Source organism: Salvelinus sp. IW2-2015, linkage group LG20, assembly GCF_002910315.2.
Source record: "Salvelinus sp. IW2-2015 linkage group LG20, ASM291031v2, whole genome shotgun sequence".
In the NCBI taxonomy this organism is placed as follows: Eukaryota; Metazoa; Chordata; class Actinopteri; order Salmoniformes; family Salmonidae; genus Salvelinus; species Salvelinus sp. IW2-2015.
In genome coordinates this window covers 79,706,080-79,714,163 of record NC_036860.1, presented here as the reverse complement: position 1 = coordinate 79,714,163, position 8,084 = coordinate 79,706,080, and the positions used below count along the sequence as shown (strand labels likewise).

Here is an 8,084-nt window from a genome sequence, read left to right as displayed (position 1 = left end):
CTCTCTCTCTCTCTCTCTTCTCTCTGTCCTTCTTTCTCTCTCTCTCTCCATCTTTCTCCATATTCCTCCCTATCACCTTCTCCATATGATTGCGTGCTGAAACGTAGTAATTACAGTGGCTTTTTTAATTATGCATTCCTTGTCCTCTCGCTGCTCCTGCTGGATGGAGGGGGAACCGGCTTAACCTTTAATTAGTGTGAGTGAGCCGAGCTAGCCCACCAATGAGGCTCAGACTCAGCCAGGGATGGAGCTGGTCCTCTGGACTGTGGAGGAGGCCTGATAGGAGTGTTAGGGTGTTAGGGTTGTATCCATTGGCCCATCTCTGATCTCTTATTCCATTCCATATCTGATAGCCCCTAGATCTGCACCCGGGGAGCTGGGGCCTGGATAGAGGTTGAAACCCCTGCATACTCGTATCCTGACCCCAACAGCGCAGAGGTTGCTCTGTTAGCTCCTTCAGAGTTCAGACCCACCCTCAACTCCTTTCTCCTCCCAGGATCCACACACACATTCAGTATATAACCTTGTACCCCTTCCAATCTCTCTCCCAACTCCAGCACCTTACCTCAGGTTGCCCCACCGCCCCACCTTCACCCCACCCAACCACAGAGAGACTCTCCTCACAGCTGGTGGCCTGCATGGTCTCAAAGAATCCAGCTAATACTGCTGACCTCTTTAACTACCTTCATATGTTGCTCTCACACGCTCGACTTCCTGTAGCTCTGTAGTGCATCAGCAGCCTGAAGGTTTACCATCAGTAGCCTGAAGGTTTACCATCAGTAGGCTGAAGGTTTACCATCAGTAGGCTGAAGGTTTACCATCAGTAGGCTGAAGGTTTACCATCAGTAGCCTGAAGGTTTACCATCAGTAGCCTGAAGGTTTACCATCAGTAGCCTGAAGGTTTACCATCAGTAGGCTGAAGGTTTACCATCAGTAGCCTGAAGGTTTACCATCAGTAGGCTTACCACAAGGAGCTGATGCAATGTGGCAGTTAGGGTCTGCTGCCTAATTAAAATGCAGTTCATTTAAGATCTGTGTTGATTAGACCCTCCGGTTCTGTCTCTGTTTATCTTATCATGGCTGTGGTAGCTAGCGGCTTGTTAGTGATGTTTTAGTCACCTACTGTACGGTACAGACAGTACTATCAAGGTGATGCTAAAGCATAGCTACACTCGTTTCTTGTTGGTAACTAACTAGAGACATATGGATGGCAATAAAATGAATTAGGATCTGGCTTTATGAGGWAATTAGTATGTAGAAATGCAAGCATACACAGTTCATTTGTATTGCTTATTTATGGCTTATGAATTAGTAATTTGTGGTGTGTTAGGGGCTGAGGTGATATATTGAAACTGTACGGGCCAATCATTAATAATAGATCGCTGTCACCTTTTCTAAAGTTRTCACTTATGAATTGCAAATCAGGGGGAAAAACCACAAGAGGTATGAGGAAATTAATTAAAAATCCCTTATAGATACTAGCACACATAATTTTATTGTAATAATTTCCCACTTTAATGATTTTATTCCATTCCATAAAAAAAGGTTTTATAAGTTCCACTGAGGGGACAAAACATTATGAACACCTGCTTTTTCCTTAACATACGCTGACCAGGTCAACCCATGTGAAAGCTATGATCCCTTATTGATGTCACCTGTTAAATCAAATTCAATCAGTGTAGATGAAGGGGTGGAGACAGGTTAAAGAAAGATTTTTAAGCCTAGAGACAATTGAGACATGGATTGTGTATGTGTGCCATTCAGAGGGTGAATGGGCCAGACAAAAGATTGAAGTGTTTTTGAACAGGATATGGTAGTAGGTGCCAGGCGCACCAGTTTGAGTGTGTCAAGAACTGCAACACTATTGGGTTTTTCACATGCAACAGTTTCCCGTGTGTATCAGGAACGGTCCACCGCCCAAAGGACATCCTGCCAACTTGACACAATTGTGGGAAGCATTGGAGTCAACATGGGCCAGCATTACTATGGAACACTTTCAACACCTTGTAGAGTCGCAATGCCCTGACGAATTGAGCCTGTTCTGAGGGCAAAGGGGGGTGCAACTCAATAATTAGGAAAGTTTCCTATAGTTTTATAGACTCAGTGTATATTTATGTCTGGATTTGAAGTGGTTTCTCTCCAAGCCTTTATATAAACTATAATACCTAATTGATTTCGATTTATTCTTCTAATGAGCAAATAATTGGTACTCTCTTCCAAATGCACTGGGTTCCCCAAAAGGATACTTTCACAATTGAATTTTAATGAAATAAAGAAGCACGATTCAATGAACTAAAATGAACTTGACAATAATGCACCAGCCGAGCTCTCGATCGAAACAACATCCAGATGTAAAAGCAATACAACACTCCAACAGAACACACCTCCAACAGAAACACCTCCAACAGAACACACTCTCTAACAGAACACACGCTCAACAGAACACAACTCCAACAGAACACACCTCCACAGAACCCACCTCCAACAGAACACACCTCCAACAGAACCCACCTCCAACAGAACACACTCCAACAGAACACCTCAACAGAAACAAACCTCCAACCAGAACACACCTCTAACAGAACACACCTCCAACAGAACACACCTCCAACAGAACACACCTCCAACAGAACACACTCCAAACAGAACACATCATCTAACAGAACACCACCTTCCAACAGAACACACCTCCAACAGAACACACCTCCCAACAAACACCCACCTCCAACAGAACACACCTCCAACAGAAACCCACTCCAACAGAAACACCTCCAACAGAACCCACCTCCACAGACACACCCTCAGAAACACCTCTAAACAGAACGACCTCCAACAGAACACACCTCCAACAGCACACACCTCCAACAGAACCACCTCCAACCAGAACACACCTCCAACAGAAACACCTCTCAACAGAACACCACCTCGCAACGGAAAACACCTCCAACAGAACAACATCTCCACAGAAACAACCTCCCACAGAACACATCTCCAACAGAACACGACCATCCAACAGAACACCTCCTCCGATACAGCAACACACCGTCCAACAGAACACCATCTCCAACAGAACACCACCTCCAACAGAACATCACCTCTAACAGAACACACCTTAACGAGACACCAACAGCACACTCTCCCAGAACAACACCTAACAGCACCTCAACAGAACCACCTCAAATCAAGCAACACAACCCTCCAAATCAGAAGCACACCTCCAACACGAACAACCTCTAACAGAACACACCTCCAACAGAACACACCTCCAACAGAACACACCTCCAACAAAACACACCTCCAACAGAACACACCTCCAACAGAACACACCTCCAACAGAACACACCTCCAACAGAGCACACCTCCAACAGAAGTTTTGAGGGGAGAGAAAGTGTGTACAGCTCAAACCGTGACAGATTTCTGCATTGTTTTCATTCTCTCATGGTCTTCTATTCAAATACTTTCATTTCATTTCTTTCTTTTTTCCTTCTCACTCTCTCAAGAAGGAAATCTCTGGGTTCCAGGTGTCGCCGGGGGTGTGTGTGTGTGTTTGTGTTAGAATGATGATTATTTTTTGTGCTGTTGTAATTATATTGTGCAGTTAATAGAGTGGTGCGGCTGCAGTGGGTGATCAATCAGAGACTAATGAGAGGCCCAGAGACCTGTAGCAGATTGACTGACTGCAGCCCATAGCCCCTCCACTCGGTCTCCACCCCACTCAGCTCCTAATCAGCCCAATAACATAGGAACGCTGGGAATGTTTGGAATGCTTGGCAGAGCTGGATCTACCACTTGGCCCTCCACCCTTAACCCACTTATTCRCATCCTCCTCCTTCCCACTCGGCTCATGTAGGKTAATTAAAGTAGTAGGGAATGTGATGCGGATGTATACCTGAAGCAGATAAAAACATTTCTATGAATAAAAAATATATAAATGGAAGACATTAAACGACAACAGAAGTGAAAATTAGCACTGGATTTGGCGAGCAGCGGGTTCAGAAAAGGGTCGCGGTCCGGTGTAAAGGGTCACATGTATAAGAGCGGGGAGATTGAATGTATGGCTCAATGAAAAACAGGGAGCATCTAAAGGTGAGTTAATTAAGTTTAATTTGATTTTCAAAAGGCCCTTCTTTCATTTGATTGGTCTGTCTTCCTCTTCATTCAGAGATGTATGGATGGACTGCTGATGCTGCTCTGCCTGTTGGACCCAGTGTTGTCGGTTCCTGGTTTAGTATTAATATTCAATGCCAGCTGGGCTCCCGTTTTAATCATTATGGTGATTAGGAAGGTTTGGCCTTCACACGCCCACACGTAGGCGGGCTCTATAGAGCCGATTGGAAGCCATCGTATGATTTCTGATTTCCCTTTCGCTACARAATAACCTCCATCACAACAGTGCATCAAATGTATTGATATGCCATCCTGGATGATGATGTGCCATTTCATCATGGAGAGGTTACTAAATGTGGCTTTTGTGYATGATGATCYAGGTCAAAGAATGGAGTCCTACAGTATGTGAAGAATCAGAAATGGTCATGTTTGAGAACTGTTTGGATYATTGACTGTAGACTAGCCTATAATGTCTAGGCTGTAATAGGGAGGTAGCTATTAGGGAATYTAATGATAATATATATCTACACCAAATGTGTGTGCACAGCAGGAATAAGGGTAGYYGAGAGASWGACAGAGAGAGAGAGAATGAGAGAGACATAGTGGAAGTTACTTTTAGCGCCTGGAAAAATTWAATGCATGAAATATTCAACAGATGAGAACCGCAGGCACTTTTTAATACATAGAATAAGATACCTGCACGCTGAAACGAGAGCGGGAGAGACAGAGAGGAGAGAGGGATGGAGATGCAGGGAAGGGGAGAGGGAGAGAAAGGGAGGGGGAGTTGATATGCTGCAGTCGATCCCTTGGGAGCAAAAGGAGTGAAAAGTTCTTTAGTGTGTAGGTGTAATGTCCCTTTGTAAAGCCTTCGCCGGCTTCTCTACCAACCTGGAGCACTGTCTGTGCTGCTCAGTGTTGCTCTGTGCAGCTCAGTGGTTTACCATCAGGCTCCACCAGGCTGTAAAAGATGCTCCTGTGGAACTAGGCGACCACTACACACTACACACATCAACACACAACACACACACACACACAGGTGGTTGTCACACAACACACACCACACGCCACACAAAATCAGCCATCACCACTATTACATGGTGGGTGTGGCACACACTACAATTGGGCACACAGCCACTACACTACACACGAGCAGCACAGCACGACATCAGCGACACACCACACACACACCCAGCGAGCGAGCAGGCACTTCATCGAGCGACACACAGCGACAGCGAGAGCACATCAACACCACTGCCTGCACTGTTTCCACTAGAATACAACACAATTGTGTTCTCATCCCGTCAACTGTGTGACTGTTGCCATGCCATTGGAAGAGTGCTACAATCTGCTTTGTGACAATATGTTCCCTTCAAAACATTTGATGTGCGTGAAGGGGACTCCTTGTCACTTCATCGTCAAGGATCTTTGGAGTGTCAAACACAGGTCTTCCTCTTCGTTTGTCAGGATTATTGTTCTTCACTTAGTTTGCCGAATACATTAACTCCTATTGTATTGTGTGTAATACTTTACCGATAGAATCCACCACGTTCATTATGCAGCAGTATAATTTATATTTTGGATTTAGTGTGTGTGAGTGGTGGTGGAAATTTGGCAGATTGGAAATATGAACTACAAGCTGTCAATTTATTCGTCGGATTAATCTAACTTCAACAACAACAAAATTAATATAAATTGTGCAGTGAAGAAAACTATTACCGTGCTTTTGCTTTGTGCAGCAGCCTTTAATTAGTTTATTTCTATTTCCAGGAGAGAAACAAAACAAGAAGTTAGTGAGCAAACAAGTACCCAACCAACTAATAAGCCAGTCTGTCCCAGTTTGGTGGCGTCCACACCTGTTCTCTTTCTACAATGAAGAAATATCCACTAAAAAACACTTCTCACGGAATTATGCCAACTCCCACATAAGACTACATTCTGTTCCATTCTGTTTTTAATCGGGCACCGCAAAAAATAAACAGGTTTACAACATCGTACCACCATACTTCGCCGAATTCTCTGCAGCAATGTCATATGGTCACTGGCCACCCCAAATTCAGTCCCTGAAAACTCTGTTTCTCTAATGAAATAGAACATTTGGTTCACTACTTTTCTTAATTGTAAATATTGTAGATGAATGGTTGGAAGCGGAGGAGACAGAAAGGGAGGAGGGGAGAGGGAGGGAGAGAGGTGAAGTTGCAGAGGGAGGGGAGAATGGTAATGAAGGAAAAGTGGAGAGAGTACTTATTGTGTTGAGTTTGTCTAGAAAGTGCGTCTGAAAGCGCTGTCTGTGACTCGCGTCTGTGACTCGCTGTCTGGATCTGTGCTCTGGAACCCGCGTCTGTGATTCGGCTGTCTGTGACTTGCGGTCGGGTTGAGAGGAAGTCTGTTTGACATACTAGACTGTTTTGGCAGGTGGAGTCCAATGGAAGCCCAAAGAACTCTTATTACCTCGTTATTTTCTAAACCTCCCGTTTTGGACTGGACCTGTCAATGTACAGTATGGCTCATACATGCATAATAAACCAGCTGCAGTCCGTTCACAGTGTGAAAAGGCACATCATCCTTACATTCTAACCTTCTATGATTTAGTGCATGAGATCTATGCGCTCGTTCCTGTCATGTAGTGAACGCACGCTCTGAAGCAAGTGGGGTMAGTGGCTGCATGTGATTACCATTAGTTATTTTACAAAGAATACATCAATCAAATCCACGCTTCAGAAGTTAGACAACATCCGAAATTAGAAGTTAGATCTGTTAGARCTCGGTAGTAGTTTCATCTCTCTCTTTCAATGCATTTATCTGCAGAACAGAAAATGTTTGTTTGCTAAAGATGGCATTGTAGCCACACAAATACGTTAGAAGATAATTGTCAAGACGATCAGAAATACTATGCTCACAACCTGAATCTCCTAAATGGTGTTGCTCGCTGGTGTATTTTGTTTGAATTTTGGAATATATTGTGCAATAGGCTATAAGGTTTTTACCAGGCATGGGTCCATCCCTTTATCCTGTTTGTGAACCGACACACACATAACTCTGATGCACTCGAGAAATGTACACTGCAAACTTTCACCCACTTTTTAGATCTGAAAACATCCGCCTTTATGTTGTCAACCATTCTTCCAAATCAAATATTATATGTGTTCACCTTTTGTATTTATAAACTTTCACACACGTTTTCCATGATATGGGTAATCCAATGTGGGCAACACTGCTGCTGTTGCCAGCGATCATCATTCATCAGGTAGGCACATGATATAATCAACACACTTTCAACGAGAGMACAATTGATGCAAACATATAAGTATACATTTTCCGTTGTATAAAATTACATTATCACTTTCCCTTGCACGTTTGCAATACTAGTCTGATGAGTCCTGCAACAATCATGATGGACAATGTTGATTGGCAGGTGGAATGATGTCCAATTAGGTTGCAAGTTTAAAGTGGGTGGACGGATCAGGTCAGCACAGTATTGTCCAATGAGGTTGCGGGGTGAGCCCAACATGCACACGACAATTGTATTTATTTATTATCTTTGTGCTTGTGCACACGCTACAGAGGCTCAAGAACAGTGATGTGATGGCATCGAACACAACTGTGCAAAATGTCCGGTGACTGGTTTTGGCTCCTGAGAGCTACTTTCAAACTACTGGCTGAAATTATACAAAACCTTTATAACACGTCTTTAAATGAGACAGAGTGAACATGAGGGATAAGCCACAACTCTCACAGGTATATTAAAATGTGTTGGTAATGATAGATATTTTTTGACGCTGTTTTGCTTACTTGCGTAACTGTTTGGAACTTTTGGAGAAAATGTAATACTCACTTGGCATTTTGTTCATGGTCCCCCACAAACATTTTTCAGTTTTGTCTTAATGCACACACACACATGCACTTGTATACTTGAAAACATACACACTTTCTTTCTCAAACACACACATGCAAATGAGTGTGGGCACACACCGAGACAC

At 43.6% G+C, this 8,084-nt stretch overlaps 1 long non-coding RNA gene across 1 annotated transcript in view; it reads right to left on the bottom strand.

Moving 5' to 3' along the window:
* The window catches only part of LOC139029527 (uncharacterized), a 42,525-nt gene extending 40,671 nt beyond the window's left edge, over nt 1-1,854 (bottom strand). The window contains exon 1 of the long non-coding RNA XR_011481862.1: nt 1,739-1,854. This is a non-coding gene — a long non-coding RNA (uncharacterized lncRNA). The remainder of the gene's footprint in view (nt 1-1,738) is intronic.
* Between the last annotated feature and the right edge of the window lie 6,230 nt (nt 1,855-8,084).